This window comes from Pantherophis guttatus, chromosome 3 (genome assembly GCF_059756535.1).
Source record: "Pantherophis guttatus breed Tessera chromosome 3, ASM5975653v1, whole genome shotgun sequence".
NCBI classification, from domain to species: Eukaryota; Metazoa; Chordata; class Lepidosauria; order Squamata; family Colubridae; genus Pantherophis; species Pantherophis guttatus.
The window spans coordinates 182,116,063-182,136,253 of NC_142065.1; the positions used below are offsets into that span (position 1 = coordinate 182,116,063).

General features: G+C 35.2%; 1 protein-coding gene across 1 annotated transcript in view; it reads left to right on the forward strand.

Annotated features, from left to right (window-relative positions):
* Positions 1-20,191, forward strand: part of LOC117672907 (uncharacterized) — a 127,320-nt gene that overhangs the window by 77,237 nt on the left and 29,892 nt on the right. The window contains exons 6-7 of the mRNA XM_087888848.1: positions 13,653-13,882; positions 15,540-15,627. The gene's annotated coding sequence lies outside the window, so the exon portion shown is untranslated. The remainder of the gene's footprint in view (positions 1-13,652; positions 13,883-15,539; positions 15,628-20,191) is intronic.

Consider the following 20,191-nt stretch of genomic DNA (forward strand, 5'->3'; position numbering starts at 1 on the left):
GGAGATTTTGCAAAATCCTTCCCCCAGGAGTGGGGAGGGAATGGGAATTTTGCAGTATCCTTCACCCAGGAGTGGGGAGGGAATGGAGATTTTGCAGTATCCTTCCCCTGCCACGCTCACCAAGCCACGCCCACAGAACCGATAATAAAAAAAATTGAATTTCACCACCGTATGTTTGTTTCATAGAAATAAAGTTTTCAGGACAAATTTATTGCACATTCAATGCAGCAAACTTTAAAGATTGCCTCTGGAGTTTGGAACAATAAACTTTTTAGTATAATTTTAATTAGAGGTAATTAAAGAAAGCAGCGATTTTGGCATCTTCCATTTTGCCAGGGAGAAAAGATTCTGACATAGTCTACTTTGGAATGACTGAAGATATGTATGATGCTCAGTGTCAGCTTTCTCAAATAAACCAGACAGAAAATAACTAGATGGACTATATCTACGTATGTTATTGTAAGCTTACATTAATAGAATACTGCAAGTTTGAAAGAACGAACTTCCCACTTCCCACTTTTAACTACTAGATCCATTAGAGTAGGTCCTTCCTAAGGGTTCCCCGCCCCCACCCCAACCTGCTTCTCTTGTCTGATGGTTTCCTAGACAGCATCTCCTCTTCCCTTTCTTCAAGGTTATCCATACATTCCATTACATTAGTTCAGTTCTGACCATTAAAGAAAGTGTTATTGTAAGTAAAAATAAATAAATAAAGTATATAGATAAGTACAGAGAAGAAAAGCAAACTCTGATTTTCATACAACAATCTGATACTTCTCTTGGGATAAGTAATAAAATTTAAAATAATAAACGTTCTCATTTAAATAAAACTCTATGTGTTATAAAACCTAAGTTCACAAACAGTAACCATGTTAATCTTTTGCAGCCCAAAATCAAAAGGACTCTATAACATTATCCCATACCTTTATTGTGGCATAAAATAATTGTGGGCAATTCTGTACGGGCTGATGCTGGAAGTGTCGTTCTCAGCTGACATGAATGCCAAGAAGGCAAAAAGGAAATGATTGAATCAAATGTCATAGCATGCAAAACAGTTTGAATAATGTCTGAACTACATCAATCTTAGCAATAATATTACTGTATTATTAACATATTAATTCATAATATTACCAATAAATTATTGGTAGCTAACATTAACTGTAAGTATTGCTAGAAATATTACTAGCAATAATATCAGTATTACTTTTTTCTAAAAAAATAAAGGGAAATTTGCTAAATGTCCGTGTTCCTAGATGTAAATTTATCAAAATATGAATATATTGGAATGAGCTGATACTATGTTTTTTCATTAGTGCCTGAAAATATACTTACTACATATCTCTTGGTATGCACTGCATATCAAATGCAGTCAAGTTTTAATTGTTAAAAATTCAAGAAAATGAAGGAATCATACAGTGTAATATAAATGTCTACAGAGTGAACTATAGGCAAAATAGTAATGATGATGATAATGATTAAAAAATAGGAAAAAAGCAGAGAGCAGAAGATTGATGAAATCATGCTGAGAAATGAACCATCAACTAGAGCATGAACAGAAGATTCATATAAAACAGGTATTATATACTTCAGTGAAAATTCAAAGAGATTATTGTAATACCTTCTGCTCTGGTTATTTATCACACCAAAAGATAGTTTTATTTATTTTTTAAATCTAAGGGATCTCAAAATGTTAATAAGAAAGAAATTGTTATTTCAACTATATTTTTTTCTCCCCAACTAATAAAATATTAATTCAATCCAACCAAATTTTAACAAATTAAACAAAATAGTTTAAATCATTAATTTAACTTAATTTAATTAATTTAAAATTAATCTGATGCTATTTCAATCTCATCCCACACTTACCAGCACAATTCCACAAATCCAATTATTATGGATTATTTTGCTCCTTATGTATATAGTTATCTTCAGAATTATAAGGAGCCAGAATACTTTTAACAGTGCCAACGTAGGCTTTATTTTAATATTTAGGCAACTATATAAAGCAACTCTGAGCTTCTGATTGCATTAATGCCATGATTAAAAAAAATCCACATTTGGCTTCTTACTATTTTGTAGAATACTGTACATGAAAGTTGTAATGTAAAGCCTATGAAGTTTAATAATTCAAAATAAAAAGGAAAAAAAAAGGGTACAATCTTAGCCCCAACCTAGGTATATGATGTATATCTGCTTATTTCATATTATTAAACTGAGATGCAGCTTCTGGCTATTAAATATTGCTCCCTATCTATGTTGGTTGAATAAAAGGATAAAATAAAATAATAAAAGGATATATATGTCAATTCAAGGTGGCAAATACAGCTAGCCCTTGATTTACAAAATTAATTTAGTGACTGTTCAAAGTTACAATGGTATTGAAAAAAGGAACTTATGACCATTTTTCACACTTAACAACCATTGTAGCATGCCCAAGGTCACTTGATCAATATTCAGATGCTTGGCAACTGACTCATATTTATGAAGGTTGCAGTATCCTGGGGTTATGTGGTCCCCTTTTGCAAACTTCTGACAAGCAAAGTCAATGGGAAAGCCAGATTCACTTAACAACTGTGTTACTAACTTAACAACTACAGTGCATCACTTAACAATTGTGGCAAGAAATGTTGTAAAATAGGACAAAACTTACTTAACAAATGTTTCACTTAGAAAGAGAAATTTTGGGCTCAGCAGTGATTGTAAGTCTACAAGGATTATTGTATACTTAATACTCCTGCCTTCCCCATAACAACAACCCTGTTAGATGGGTTTGCTTTGGCTTTTACGGTGGATCAGTGAGGTATCAGTGTAATAAAATATACTGTATAGATACCATGATGTTTCAAAAATTGCCTAGCAGGATGACCTGATTGCGGCTTTCAAGGAAAGTCCTAAGTCATTGGTCCTTAGAGGACTACTAATGCCCACAATAGTATTGTTAGTGGTCTGCCTTGAGAGTACCAAAATAAAAATATATTTTAAGAAAATAGATGAGATCTTGCTAAATTACCAAAGTTCCTGAAATGTTGGTATTCTGGCTTCAATTTTCATAGTTTAGGCATTTTCAGTCAAAATATATATATACTTTTATTTGCGGTCACAGACCAAAATACAAATATAATTACAAAAGAATGTGGGGAAAGTAACTACCAGAGCCTTGGTAGTACAGTGGTCTAAGGCACCCTGTTATTAAGCTGGTTATTAAGACCAGCTGCCTGCAATTACTGCAGGTCCGAATCTCGCCAAGGCTCAAGGTTGACTCAGCCTTCCATCCTTTCTAAAGTAGGTAAATTGAGGACCCAGTTTGTGGGGGCAATAAGCTGACTTTGTATAAATATACAAAAGGATGAAGGCTATTGCTGAGCACATTGTAAGCTGCCCGGATCTCCGGAGAAGGGCAGCATATAAATCAAATTAAAAAAAAAAATCATGAACAGTTGGCCTCCAGAAGCCTTGGCTGAGAGGAATTACAGCGTTCTCCTCTAATGGTTATGGCTCTTAAAAATTTTTTAGAAACCTGAGAAGTAATGTGTGAGGAGCCATCCCCTAAACAATATAAGGTCAAATTACTAGCATTAGATCCAGAGAGATCTGTTTCTAGGAGAGACAGTAATTTAGTCCTGCCTACGTTATACATAGGGCAGTGTAAAAGAACATGCTCCACAGTTTCGACCTCAGCTCTATCACAGGGGCATAACCGCTCACTTATCGGAAGTCTCTTGAATCGTCCGTCCAGCAATGTTGAGGGCAAGATGTTGAAACGAGCAAGGGAGAAGACTCTTCTATACTTAGGGATGGTTAAAGTGTAAAAATATGAGGCCATCCTCACTCCATAATTATTAAATTGGCTGAAGATCAGAGGGGAGCAGGTTTTATTAGCTCTAGCTCTTAGATATTGCAAGTCTATTTCCACAAGCCATCGGACTACCCTAAATTGGGCATCCTTAAGGCCATAGTCTCCCATGGCATCCCCCGAAAAACCTAGCAATTGGAGTCAAAATATAATGTGAAAGGATGGTTTTGCTCAAATTTTCATATGATTTCAGGCAAGAATTGAATATGTGATTCAATAATTCCCATGGCCTTCCATGGGCATTGCTTCACCAGTCTCAGCATACTCAGTGTTCCAAAAAAGTGTTCCATGGTGATGGAATGGCCTGCATTACAAAAATGTTGGGAACTACTGCCCTAGAACACGGGTATAAAACTTGCGGCATCACGTGATGTATCATGACGGTTCTGACTCATTTTAGCAGAAACAAGAGACGGACTCCTTGTCATGAAAAACCCCTCTTTATTTTCCTCTTGTGAATTAATTGCATTCACCCACTGAAAAGTCCAGGCATTAGTCCTTTAAGGAGTTAACTGCAGTAACAGACCTTATCAATTCCTTGCGATAATTTCAAGGCTGTGAGTTCCCAGACAAAAGACTTCAAATTACCATATTTTTCGGAGTATAAGATGCAGCGGAGTATAAGACGTACCTACCTTTTTGGTTTTGGTTTTTTATAAAAAGTTTTTTTTTTATTTTTTAGACAAACACATATACAAACATACAATGTATTTTCTTTGAACAGAGTATTTGGCCGGTTCACAAATTTAAACAGTGTTTAGTCATTTCAATTAAATTTACAATTTCTATATTTCCTTTTTGCCATATTTATTCCTCATCTAATATTACAATATTAGTTAATATTACTCCTCATGTAATATTACAATTGTTTAATACAAATTCAACATTTTAATATAAATTAATTAGTTATATAACTATCTTTTTTGTATATTAATCAATATGAACATAAATATTCCAATTATTTCCATGCAATCCAATTTCTTACAAATCAATTAATTATATTTACCAATAATAATAAACCAAATAATTTCTCCCATATATTCCTCCAAACCACAACTTAATCATTTCTGCTTTCAACACAATATACAATTAATAGTATCTCAATTATTACAATTCCCTAGTTAAATAGAGCTTTCCCCTTATGTTACTCATTTTCACATCTTAAACTCTCCCAATAAACCAAATAGTTCTGCCCATATAATCCTCCAAATCACATTTTAATCATTTCTACTTTCATCACAATATATAATTAAAAATATTTCAATCGTTTCAATTTCCCTAATTAAATTTTAAAATGTTCTAGCTGTTATCCAACCTATAACTTAATCCTTTTTACTTTCACCACCATATACCATTAAAGGTATTTCAATTGTTACAGTTTATACTTATTCATATTTCTAAAAAAAAATAATAAAGAAAAACTTATCGTTGTCTAGATTTTAAAAATACAAAATTCAAAAATATTCCAATTATTATTCATTTCATTTTTTACAATAATGATTTCCCATTTATTTATTACTATTATTCATATTTTAATTCTAAATATGTATAACATCTTTCTCTTTCATTTCTTTTTCTTTTTCTCCCTTCCCATTTTTATTTTTGCCTTTTTCTTTCTCCTTTTTTTCTTTTGTGTTTTAAAATCTTGAACTCTCCTCTTTTGCCCTAAATTTCCCATTGTTTGCACCTACCTTTTTTGGTGAGGAAAAAGAAGAAAAAGAAATCTCCCTCTGCCTAATTTTGCGACTTTGCAGCAAACAGCAAACAGGCTGCTTTACTTTCATTTTCGTTTTCAGCATAGCTTGATTAGCACAAGGGGAAACAAATCTACTCCAGCAATTTACCTCTTTGCAGCAAGCAGCAGAAACCTGCGCAAAACAGCTGAGAGCAAATCAGCTGAGAGGTGGGAGGCCGATCCAATCAACTTGTGCTAATTAGGCTGTGCTGAAGCTAAAAGGAGCTTCAGCACAGCCTTGTTGTTTGCTTGCAAGGAGGTAACTGCTGCGAGGCACAGGCCAAAGGATGGGAGCCAGTGGGTGGGCGGGGCTACATTCGGTGTATAAAATGCACCTAAATTTTCACCCCCTTTTAGGGGTGGAAAAGGTATGTCTTATACTCCAAAAAATACGGTAAGCAGTTTTTGTGGCATGAAACATAATGAGCCAAAATCTTCAGAACTATGAACTGTTGTCTCCTACAACAGTTTATCTTGGCTGTACACCGCCCTGAGTCCCGCAGAAGGGCGGTATAGAAATAAAATAAAAAATAATAATAAAAAAACAACCACTCCCCTTTCATTCTATTTATTCCCCAGCCAGCGAGGAGTCATTCAGCGTCCACGTGAGCTTTGCTTTCCAAGTCAACTCCTTGTCCTCCGTTGTTCTCCTCTCCTAAGTGCTCTGCGCATACAGGCCCCATCTGTTCTTCCTCCTCACTTATCTTAGCTCCAAAGGCAACTGCCTCTCCAGTGGCTGGGAAATGTCAGATGGTCCTGACTCTATCTCTGCGTCTGACACAGAGCATCCATCAGAGCCTTCCCAAGACTCCAGAACTAGCCCTCCCCAACCTCCTCATCATCCAAGTCTGCTGCCAGCTCCACTGGCAGCTGGTGGGCCACAACAGTGATGTTTTCCCCCTTCACGGAGCTGGGGTGGGCGTGGCCTGTGTGTGACGCATCCTGCCCACAGGCTGCCAGTTTGATACCCCGCCCTAGATAAAGGCCGCAGTAACTTCAGTTTAGCCTAATAAAATAAAAAGAATTAGTTTGTCAGTCTCTGTAAGAACTTGCTTATGGGCTGAAAGCTGAAATAAAGTTTGAATTTCAGATCAAAGAGGAATTATGATCAGAGAGCAAAAGTTGCTAACATAGACTAGGATAGCCATATTAATCTTGCCAGATATACATAGTTGCAAACATCAGCCTTAGTGTGAAATTAACTTTAAAAATGAACTTGGGTGGAATGGATGCAGTCACACTCTGACAGTACTAGTGTACTTGACTAATTTATGCTATTGTAGAAGATTGTGATATCTTGCTATTTTACAACTTCATAATCTGCTTTAGTGAGCTTCACCTGACTCGCTCAGCTAATACATCCTAAATCCCCATTTGATGTAGCTTGCATTTGATCCCTTGGAAGTAGATTTTTTTCCAAATGCTTTGAAGACTATACTACCATAGTAGTTACAATCACTTTCTATGCATATAATTCAAAATTAGCTGCCTTCCCTGTGGATTCCTTGTTAGAACATTTGGATGGGTTTACTAAATATTGTATTCCCCTGGAAAGTCCTCTCCTTCTTGCAGGACTCTTCACTACTATACCTTTGACTTCCTTGCATTTCTCTAACCAGACTACACACCTGCTCTAACTGTTGGGTATTCTGAAACTTGATTTCTGCAGGATTGCTTAATGGCCCTTCCAACTAGCCTATAGACTTTAGCCTATATCAGTGATGGTGAAATTTTTCGACACCGAGTGCCCAAACCAGAATGTGTGTGCACAAAGACCAGCTGGCAGGTGCGCATGCGCCTGCCAGAAACCAGAAGAGCAGCTGGCAACGGCGCACATGCCCACAGAGAGGGCTCTGCGTGCCACCTCTGGCACAGGTGCCATAGATTCACCATCATGGCCCTCTACATAGTAAACTAAAACATATGTGCGAGGGGAACCTTTACTTTTACCTTAATAATAATGTATTGATAGTTCAACACCTTTTGTTTAGAGTTGCTAGAGGCTCCATAATAATTCATGAGAAGATATTTTGTACTGTGAATTTCACATGTATGGTTAGTAAGTTCTATTCCACAGTCAAAATTAGAACTTAGTATACATCTGCTTTGCATCATCATAACCAATGCTCTCCAAGGATTTCTGGAGTTGTAAAATATCCAAAGATTTTGAAGTCTGGAAATCATAAGTATCTTCTTTCTTTCTTTCTTTCTTTCTTTCTTTCTTTCTTTCTTTCTTTCTTTCTTTCTTTCTTTCTTTCTTTCTTTCTTTCTTTCTTTCTTTCTTTCTTTCTTTCTTTCTTTCTCAAATTCCCAACAAAACAAAACAAAACAAAACAATTCTTAAAAGTGAAGTTTATTTTTTAAACAACCCTAAAGCAAACTAAAATGACTTAATTAAGACAATTAAAATGTACTTTGTATAAGAGCCCTGGTGCTGCAGAGGTTAGAATGCAATAATGCAGGCTAACTCTGCCCACAGCCTGAAGTTCAATCCTGATGTTCACTCAGCCTTCCATCCTTCCAAGGTCAGTAAAATGTGGGCCCAGATTGTTGAGGGCAATATTCTGACTCCGTAAACCACTCAGAAAGTCCTGTAAAGCACTATCGGGCAGAATATAAGTCTAAGTGCTATTGCTATTGCTATAACTTCATCTGCTCATTAAATAAATATGTTTGGTATATTAAATTTGAAGGTGGTTAATTTTGATATAATATATAAACTCGACTAAAATCCCATTGTAATTGGAGTTATAAAATATAATACTGATATTCATATACTGAATCTAGAACTATTTACCTTTCAGTCAAGGAATATATGGTATAAGAAATTGATTTGATACCTGTTGTAAATCAATAAACCTGGTTTTGCAAAACAGCAGAAATCTAAAATAACTTTTTCACTAGATCAGTAGAATTTAAACGCATGGTAGATAGCTTTGGTTAAAAAACTAACACTACAAAAAAAGGGTTTCAAAAATCCTACTACATGAAGATTATATTTATTTAAATCTAGTAATCTTGCATTAGCTGTGCTTTCCTAAGCAATTATCTTTCTTGCTACAATTATCATTCCGAACAGAAATATTGATTGTGGATGTTAGGTTTTATTCATATAAAATACACATGCACACACACATTACAAAAATTATTCCATGTGCTGTTTCCCCTTATGCCATCCCAGACTTCCATGGCACCTCTTGCATACTTGCAAGCACTCCTAGGAACCCTTTCCAACTCATGCGAGTCTTCATGCATCATCCCTGACTCGTGCAATTCCTCTCATACACCCCTGTGAACCTTGTGCATTCTTATTGACTATGGAGGTCCTTCCCAATCCACTATCTCTGATGTGATCCACATACCATTCTGGCGCATGCACACAGTCATTCACTCTTCCACCCAAGAGTAGCCTCCCCCCTTGGACCTGCAGTTCTTTGCTGGCTTCCTTACTGACCTTCTCTCTGCAAGGTTCCCACAAACAAAGTAAATGGGGAAGGTTGCAGGAATTAGGGAAGGAAGGAAGGAAAAAAGATTTTTGATGCTCTGCCAGTTTCTAATGCATTTTGCCACCTATAATCATTCTGTTTCTCTGTTCAGGTAAAGAAATATATCTGAAATGATTACCAAATACGGCATAGGTTGTCTAGTTCAAAGATCTCCAATCTTGGCAACTTTAAGACTTGTGGACTTCAACTTCCAGAATTCCTCAGCCAACTTTGAAGTCCATAAGTCATAAAGTTGCCAAGGTTGGAGACCCCTGGTCTAGTTGAATATAAAAGCTGACATTCTTCAAAGGCACTAGAATTAGTTAAAAGATCCACAGATACTAATATTTTAATACACTGAACTTCTTATCCCTTTATATAACATCCTGGTAATACTTCAGCACTGATAGATTACAATTCTATATCCAAATACTTAATGTATTCATATGATATATATCTCTATTACAATAAGCATCCATGACCAGTCTGTGGTAATACAGTAGGAAAACATACATATTAGTACTGTAAATTGTTTAATTGGCATCACCCCCCCTTTCAAAATCATGCTTATTAGTTCCACAGATTTTTCTTGTTAGATATAGTCTTTCTTATTTTGAAGTTCTACTAATTACACTATATTAATATTGCCATTTTCCTGTAGATCGGGCAAGTCTAAGAAATTGCAATTTGGGTACATCGTGGAATCCTACAAAAGTATTAAAAGAAGATGACAGAGAAGGAGCTAGGTTTCTTGCATGTTGAGTTATAAAGCAGAATTGGAAAATTAAGCAGACAATCAAAGCCCATTCTTTCCAATTGCAACATACACTTCTGTGGGTGTTAATTTATTCTGAAAGTACATAACTCAATTCAACAAAGTAATAAAAAGCAGCTTCATTATATCACTAGTAGAAACTTTTTTTAAAAAAAAAGTCCTAGTAGTAGCACTGTATATTTTAAATGATGTATTAATTTATTTTAATATTGTAAATAATGCCAAGTAGCTTTGTCCCCAGTGAATGAAAAATCCTCTAAGAAATCCTATACTTTGGTCTTTCCCAGAAGATTCTTTTCTGGCAAGTCTTTGAAATATTTTCATTGGGAATAAAATAAAACACAATTACTCTTTTATCCAATTTATAGCAATTGTTGGAAATAATGTAAGTGAATTTTTATATTATTGCTGTTTTTTACTTTGTGCCTACCTGAAATATTTTCAGAATGGTTCACATACAATCAGTATAACCAAGGCAGTCATTTTTTGCCTGTATAAAAAGAAAATAAGTTATGTGGATGAAGAAAATAAAGTGGATACTTATACTTTAACAAGTTCAAAATGCAGAATCTGATGTTATGTCTGGCTATTTAAGAAGGCATCTCAGTACAGACCTTCACCCAAAGTATTGTTACGCTTAATGTCCCTCCTTCAGGTCAGCTGTTTGCATCCTTACTATATCATATTTTTTCTTATGACTGTTCAGAGGCCAAACTTCAATATATGAATTGAATTGTGCAACATGTTGATCAAAGATCTAGTGTCAACATTCAAGCAATGTATTAAACTTGGTTAATTTTAATCTTGTATTGGCCTTTTTATAGTTTAATATTACCGTATTTTCCGGCGTATAAGACGACTTTTTAACACATGAAAATCTTCTCAAAAGTCGGGGGTCGTCTTATACGCCGAGTGTAGTTCTCCTGTAACCAGGCAGACCAGCCCGAAAGGCTCTGACGAGCCTTAAATGGCTCTGGCGATCCCAGCTCTGGCGATCCCAGCTGAGTTCCCTGCAACTCAGCTGGGATCGCCAGAAACCACGTAAAAGGGAAAAAGTTTTTTACCTTTTACTCTGACGATCCCAGCTCTGATGATCCCAGCTGAGTTCCCTGCAACTCAGCTGGGATCGCCAGAAACCACGTAAAAGGGAAAAAGTTTTTTACCTTTTACTCTGGCGATCCCAGCTCTGACGATCCCAGCGGAGTTCCCTGCAACTCAGCTGGGATCGCCAGAAACCACGTAAAAGGGAAAAAGTTTTTTCCCTTTTACTCTGACGATCCCAGCTCTGACGATCCCAGCTGAGTTCCCTGCAACTCAGCTGGGATCGCCAGAAACCACGTAAAAGGGAAAAAGTTTTTTACCTTTTACTCTGACGATCCCAGCTCTGATGATCCCAGCTGAGTTCCCTGCAACTCAGCTGGGATCGCCAGAAACCACGTAAAAGGGAAAAAGTTTTCCCCCTCCAGCTTGCTTACCTCAGCTGCTAATCGCAACGCTTGCCTTGCTTTGCTTGCTTGAATCTATTCAGGCAAGCAAGCAACTCCCTGCCTGCAATCAAGCAAGGAGTTAGTTGTGGACTTCAACTCCCAGAATTCCTCAGCCAGCAAAGCAAAGCTGGCTGAGGAATTCTGGGAGTTGAAGTCTACAAGTCTTAAAGTTGCCAAGGTTGGAGACCCCTGTTCTATTGGGTAAGTTTTTTTCCCCTTTGGGAACTTTAAAAAAAATAGTCAATTGGGGTTTTTTTAGTTGTTCTTTTTTAGACCTAGCCATTTAGGAAGCCGTTTAGGAAGTTTTAAATTTAGCTTTCATATAAAAATAAAAATAAAATAAAATAAAATAATATTTGTGCAGCTTTCTGAGATTTAGTGTGTTTCTGTAGTGTTTCACTCCAACTACACAAACACACAAAATCTCACAAAGCTGTATGTGGAATTTTGTGTGTGTAAAGTGTGAAAGTTGGTTTTTTGGACTTTTTGTGGCTGTGTGAGGTTCCTGCTTGTTGCAGGGGCCATTTTGGGTCTAGCACAGCTGCTTTTACATTGTGGGTGAGCCAGTTGTGTTGTGTTGTGTGTGTTTAGAGTGTGAAAGTTTTTTGGGGGGGCTTTTTGTGGCTGTGTGAGGTTCCTGCTTGTTACAGGGGCCATTTTGGGTCTAGCACAGCTGCTTTTACATTGTAGGTGAGCCAGTTGATGTTTTTTAATTTTTATTTGGTGTGCATTGGCAGAGGGGCAGTCTTATATGGCAAGTATAGCCCAAACCCTATATTTTAACAGGAAAAGTTGGGGGTCGTCTTATATGCCCAGTCGTCTTATACGCCGGAAAATACGGTATATTTATAGTTGAATATATTTTTAGCCAACCCATTGGGCTAATTTATGATTCACAAAATTGTGAAAAAAAAATCTCAAAATGAGTTAAGATAGCGACTGTGTTAAGTGTTTTGGGTAAACAAATCAATGTATTGATTCTTAAATTTTGTTTTGTACCAATTTTTTGTCCTAAAATACTTTTCTGATCTGTTTTAATGGGTGCTGCAACCGTAGTGTTTTTATTTCTTATGATAGAATTAGAGTGGGTGATATTTTTTTTTTCTTCCTCCAACAATTTTAAAAATATAAATTATAATAGAAATGTAAAAGAAGAAAGCCCTATCAATTATCAGGAAACTGTTTATTTCTTTTCTTTATTCCATTCCATACGACCATAGTTAAAAATGTATATACCAGATTTCATCCAACCATATCTCCAAATTTGTTGGAATTACAATTTCCAGATACAGGTGGAGGGCATCATGACTGGAAAGATTGAAAGATACGATAGCATAAGAATAGAAAAAACAACTGGAGACCAGTTGAAACCCGCAATTCTTTCTTCAGCAAAGAGATCTTAAGTCTTCCACTCTTCTAGGGCTGGTGGGTTTATATTAGAATTTAGAAGGAAGTAAATTGGCTATTTACTTCTTTCATAAAAGATAATTAGTTATCACTTCCTTCTTCTCCTTCAGAAATGCAGAATTCTTGCACTATGGGATACAGCTAAATCTATGCATTGATTCTTCTAAATTTGAAGCAGTTAGTCAAAATTCCTAAAAAGACTTCTTCAGCTTGCTCAGTGCATCCTTAATCTGGACTGCTCATAGAAGGAAAAATGATTATAGAGAGGCTTAAATATGGACTAACACTTCAGTTATTGGCTGAGACTGTGGCTAGTCCTCTGAAGTGTTGTTGGTTGAGTTATTAGCAAGTCATGGCAAAATTTATACAAACAATTCTGAACATAGAACCTCAAGCAACATAGCAGATTTCCAAAAGGGCCAACATAGGAAACTATTAAACCACTATCATCCCAATAGTCACGTTAAACATCTTCTTGTTCAATAATCACTGCAAGCTTTTCATACTAATAATATTTGATATCTTACTATCATCAATTTTCAATTTCCAAGGATAGTTTCTGGAAGAGACCTTTTATACCAGTTCTTATTAGCCTTGAAAATTGATGATACTGTTGATTGTAATATATCAAAGTTTCCCATAATATTCATCTAGAGCTTTTTTTTTAAAGGCCATTACCCTGTAAAAAAATTGTAGCTAAATACATATTGTGTGCTTGGATGGGTGCTGTCATAATGAATGGCAAATTTAGTCACCATGGAACAGTTTAATTAGCTATTCTATAACAGTAGAAGATTCTGTATAACAATCTTGAGAGTTGAGCTCAAGATATGCTCTTTTGCCAAGCATCATAACACAATCTGAACATCTATGGTTAATATTCAATGTCTGTTGAAATCTTCCTTTGTAGGTCTGGCATGTCATGGCTTCTTTGGCCTTGGAAAGAATCAGTGGATTACATGATGACTTGCAAGGCAAGACAATCAAAACAAGCCCCAGGAAAAAAATCAAATGGGAAAAGAAAAAAAGAATGTAAAACAAGTTCTTTTAAAATGTTTGTTTCTGAAAAGGCAAGCTGTATTATAGCGAACAAATGTCTCAGGTCCTCACAACAGGAAATTTGAAATTGCTCTCCTGCAGGTGAGAAATTCATTATGTCCTCTGTTTGTTTTTTATTTTGATTCTTTAAGAGCTTATGATTTTTGGATGTTTGCTTTAATTCATGTTGCTTCTTGACTATCAATCATGCAAAGTTGTTTGATCTGGCTCTTTTGTGCTTAGTATATATAAGAAAGATGATAAGTTTTTTGTTTTTGTTTATTTTAGGTGGTAGGTGGTAAGGGTATCAAATATGATCAAGAAAAAAGGCAAGAAAAAAAATTCAGATCCATAAAAACTAAGGCAGAGGTTCTTCATTTTGATAGGATTGTAAAAACTCATCTGAAAATGTCAGAATATAGCTGAAAAGCTTAGACAATCAGTATCTGGTGATTTGTAGGAAGTAGAAAGTGTTAAATATAAGGCTTGTAGCAACTTGGAGATTAAGGAAGAGCAGTCCATCTTTTGTTTGATTCTCATAGTCCAACAAATGAACCTTTTATTGTTCAGGCCTTTTTCTCCTTATACCTACACACCCACTGCATGTTTGCCAACCTCCCTCTACATGTGCAGGATGGTCTTCCAAAATTGACCAAAGGATAAATTAGATAACATTAGCAATATTTTACCATGCCCATAATTTGCAAGGAGTTCCAAAGAAGCTTATGATAAAAAATAATCTAAGATATGAAGAAAAAGTAAGTTAAATAGAGAAACCATATTAGGCAAAAATTTAAAATAGCCTTTCTCAATGTGTGAACTTTAGCCCTCAGAAACATTGCTGAAGATTCCACAAGTTGAAGAATACATATCTGAGAAAGGCCAGTTGAGAAGACTGATTTAAAAAACCAGAATTCCTGCTGATGCTGAAAATAAAATAGGATTGATTACAAGGAAGATGCAGAGCAGAAACCAGACATGACTCCTTCTTAATAATTAATTATTCTAGAAGGTGTGCAGAGGGAGAGATTAATGCTTGGGTTACCACAATTGTACAGAAGATCAAGTTGAGGAGATGAGACTCCATATATTTGCTTAGATCCAGTCCAGAAACAAATAGGAAAACCTCAAGAAAGAGATTATACACTATTCACAAATGTAGTTATATTTCTGAATATGTGCTGAATTTAATTGTCTTATTGGGTGATCCTATATTGTCTTACTAAGTAGTTCTGTCCCTCAGCTGGAATGCTCCAACAAGCCCATTGCCCTGTGGCAATAGTGAGGGTAGCACTATTCATTCTTTTCTCTGATTCCTTGTAATACAGTTACATTTGTTTCTACTGAAAGAAACACTATGCGGCAATCATAGATCTGCTTCTGAGCGAGTGTCCCAGTTGGGATACTTATTCTCAAGTAATTACTAGGCTCCTTCCTATTTGTACACATGGATTGCAGATGTACAAAGACATGCTCAAAGATACAGAAGAATAAGAAAAAGCAAACTCAGAATCATTGTGTTCATGTTTTCCCTCGCAAAAGTTAGGTATATGCAAGCATATTATTATTCAATGTTCATTTTAAGAGGGAAAAAAGCAACACCACTTGTACATTATGGAAGGGATAAGAAGGTTGAAAGAGCCAGGCATAACAAAATTCTGAAATTAGCTGTATTGGTGGTCCTTGCAGAATGCCCTTAGAGAGAACTTAACATCTTTGGAAAGGAACTTGATTTCCACATTGATCTTTTTATTTACAGTGTCTTGAAGTCTTCCCCATACACATGTCTTTGGCTTGTTAACAAACCTTGTCAGAGGGCAGAAAATCCATTAATCTTTGCACACAAAGTAAGAGCATTTTTTTTTCTTTCTATAGTCTGTTTTGCTTTCCCTGTGAAAGAGCACTGCTGTTATTACCATTTATCACCAGCTCAACTTTTGGTGTAGGAAAACAAAACAAATAAACAAATTGTTTGCTTGATTTGTATTCCTTTATCTTAATAAATGTACATGGCTATATATATATATATATATATATATATATATATATATATATATATATATATATATATATATATTATCTATCTATCTATCTATCTATCTTCTACCCTTTTAGGGGATATATCCACAATTACACGGGAAGAAACCCGAAATATTAACTATACACACACACACACACACACACACACACACATATATATATGAGTAAGTACGTGTGTATAGGCGGCAGGACCTGGCCAACATTAACTGATTTTAGAAACTAAACAGAATTGAGTCTAGTAAGATATACAACCATTTAGAACTTTATTAATATCCTCACTTTGGAGTGGGCTTAGAGATAAAATGGAAACTAGTAAAAATAGTATAATATTGATATAATATGGTTTTAGCACTTGGCCCAGCCAATACACTATTTGCTATATTTTGTATTACTTACTTTTCTAAGATATTGTTGTATAAGCCATCATATGTGGAGTGAAGAAAGCATAATCTTTGTTTCCATCTCTTTCCTTTTCAAAATACAACAATCTTTTTTTCCCCAGTGAATTTGGTTTGAAACAATTCCAGATTGTTGTTATTAATCATTAATCATGCAATTGTAGCATCCATATCATTTTTTTATTTTAAAAAGCTTGTGTGGGTGAATTAAATTAACTGGACTAATTAAAACAGAATAGGTAAGACAAAAATTATGTTTTCCTTTAAAAAAAGAAACAAAATAAAGCTGGTTCGTTCTGTGGATCTATTCAGTCCCCTGAACATCCTGACAAATTAGAACATTCCATTGTTCATCTTCTATAGGTGATGTCTAGAAGAAGGATAAAGATGGGCAAAGTTTACTGCTCTTCTCCAGATCTCTACAGGAGGCAAAAGGGAGGGAAGAGATGTCACATGAGTCATGCAAAGTACACAAATTATTTAATTTCTATCATTTATGCAATTACATGACACACAGCATTATTGTGGTTTCTACTGAACAACTATGTCATGAGTTGAATTTTCATGGTATAAGAATAACTGCTTGTCCTTGCATTCTATAACAACAACTAAGGATGCAATGAAAATAACTAGCTTAGATTTAAATAATGATTAGACAAATGTTTGGACTATTTGGCTATAAGGATCTACTAGGGTTAACTACTGCTTCTGATTGGCGTGTGGTAGGCCACTGTGAGAATGGAAAAAAAATTTCTGGTGTATTTTTTCATCAAAGCCAAAGGTAGTTTTTTTCTTCTTCTTAAATACAGCTGCTTCTTTCCTTGTGTCTCATTTATGATATCTAAAGTATAATATGTTCTTAGTCTCCCTGTGTGGGATTTCACTGTATGCAAGTGAAAAATGAACATAAGAAATGCACCCTGGTAAATTAGTGGTTTAACATTCACCATCTGTGTCTCACTTTTGTAAATGTGGATTCAGACACCCGGGCTCTGTTAGCTGATAACTCAGTTGGTGAAAAGGACCTATCTGGCTGTGGCCCAAATTCAGATAGCTGATAAGATGAACTGAAAGAAACAAGAATAACATTAACACATGACAAGGACACTATTTCTACAAGAAACCCTTTCTTAGTGCAAATCATTATCTATTTATATAATGATATTAGAGCCTCAACACTGAAATTGCAGGAATCCACATGCACAGAATAAATTGTTGGGCATTAGATGAACTCATAGGACAGAGATGATTTGTATCTGACTCTCACAAGATAGGGCTTCTTTCCCCTTGTCATTAATAATTTTTAAGACTGTGATCTAGCAACAGTATTGGAAGATGAGTCTTTAGTTCAATCTTTCTGCAGTTACCAAAACATAAATTAGCTATTGATGCTGCCACTAGATTTACAGTGGGAAAAACTTTTTCAGACTGACAACTATTAGCAATATTAATCAATACCCATGGTGTATTCTTTCTTAACTGGTATAAGAAAACAAAGGTGAATTACATGGAATAGATATTATCTGACTCTTCATTTGCCAAAATATCTACAAAGTACCTAGAGCGCTTGTGCTGTAATAATCTTCTCTGGAAGCATCCTCAATCAAATAGAAGCTTGTCTTTTGCCTGTATCCACATTTAGTCTGAAGAAATAACGCTGGGAAAAGGGTTAAGCACTTTCTTCACTAATACTTTTGATTTACTAGATCCTGTAACTGTTTTAAAGTTGTGTGTGTGTGTGGGGGGGAACCCCTTGCAATTACAAATGTTGTGTATCACATGTGCTTTAACTCATGCCTTTTGTGGGGGGGAACAATACACTGTTAAAGGCAAGGCAGATTCTTCAGGGTTATTTTCTACTCTAAACTAAAGCTGTACATTGCTAAAGTGAAACTTGCAGAGGAGCATATACTTGATCTTTTTGTAGAATCTACTTCAGGAGAGTTCAACTTCTGAAATTGTATTAACATTCTTCTCTGAGGATATAATAGGAGTTCATTGCATTCTCACTGTAGATGCTAAAAAATTATTTGGGGAAAAAAATGTAAAAAGGCATTATAATGCTTCTCGAGGGGAGTCTGAGAACCAGAAATGACAGGTTTGAAATCCTGACACCTGAAATACATGATCATGTATTTAAACAACTTACTGAGATAGAAAAGTCTAGGCAAGCTCTTTGCAAGCACTGAATCTAAATGCAGGAACTTCTGCCAGAAATAGAATGTGGGATGTCCTCATCTAGATTGGCAGATGCCACGGCTGGAAATGGACTTTGCAGGTGCCAAGAAACTTTGTAGAAAGGAAGATCAAGCATGTCCTGACAATGAGAAAAATGCGCAAAACAAAAATCACTTTTAAAGTGCAAGCAAATGTATAAGAAGCCGGGATTTGCACCATTTAATATATCAATATTCTCTCTGTTCGTATGTATGCATGGGTGTGAATTCCAAAAGCAAAAAGAAAACAAAAATTTGTGCTATCTAGTAATTCAGGATGTATGCATTTACAATCAGGTATCTATCTTTCCTTCTTCCAAAGAAAAATTGCAGAAAATATATATATATATATATTATCTGAAGCAGGTGGTGGAAGCTTAGGAGCCATTCTATACATTTCCATTTTGTTAAAGCAGCTCTTTTAACAGTGGTTAAAGAAGCTAAATCTAAAGGCTTCCATGACAAAACCTGTATTTTCTGACTGTCTGCTGGCAGACCTTCCTATTTTACAGAAGCATGCTTGGTGCAGAAATACATTTTTACATCCCCATGTAAGAATGCACAGATACACATACATATGCACACATACACATAGACACACAAACACATCCAAGTACAAAACAGTTATATTTCTAAAAATAATATTGACCTATTTGTTTTTTTTTTTAAATAATCACTGATGATGAAAAGGGAAATGAAATCTTGTCAGCATATTATATGCTGTCCAATTTTTACACACCTGAAAAAATATGTTAGCACAAATAATTATTGTCAAGTTAACTTTACATCTAAACATATCTGCAGGTTTTAAACTGTCTCTTGCAATTTTACCTTCTCAATGAAAAATGTTTAATATATGAACCAAAAACAGTGCAGCACGAATAATTAAAGGCTTAAGTTAAATACATAGACAGTCATTTAAATTTAGATCTGCAATAACATTTACTATTATTCTCCAAGGCTTTCAGTGTGCTTGACAGAAACAAAGTACTCTGGGATTAATTTCAAGAAATGGTGCCAACTGTGTGCAATTTGCTGTAATTAAGACATGAAAGAGTACTAAATATTCAGATTAAAAGAAGCATGATGGAGCATGATAGAGAATCAAGGTGTGGCACTAAGCCAACATAGCCCAGATGCTGGTGAATTTTCTCTTCTGGGTAATATGAAAATTATTTTTTCATGAACTTTTCAATCCCTCAGAACTGTTTATTCATTTGCATTTCAATATTCTCAAATAAAATGAATATTCAGAAGTTAAAGATGCTTTAAAATGGCAGTGCTGATATATAAGCATAATAAGAACGTTGCTAATTTAAGAACAACAAAAGTCTTAAATCCTATACTTTGCATCTTGTAACAATTACAATGCAGGGATATTTCTTTATAATTAAAACATTTTAATTAGGGAGAAAATAGTATGATAGAAGTTTGTGTTAACTCCCAGCTCCCGGGAGTCTCTTTTTATAAATTCAGTTACTTTCTTAATAGCTGGATATGTGTTGCAGAAGGTTACAGAAAGTGCATTAATCATTCATTGCAAAATTTTCCTTTCACAAACTTTGAGGTGGGGGCTAATATAAAGTATGTAGAACTTTTGATCATATAGAACAAGTCAGAACATGACCTTTTTGCTAATGAGAAAAGGTATACATTTTTTATCCTGTTGATGGAAAAAGCAGGCTGCAAATTGAAAGAAAAATTTCCTTATAAATAGTATAGATATTCTTGGAATGTTTTTGTTTTCACAGGCAATA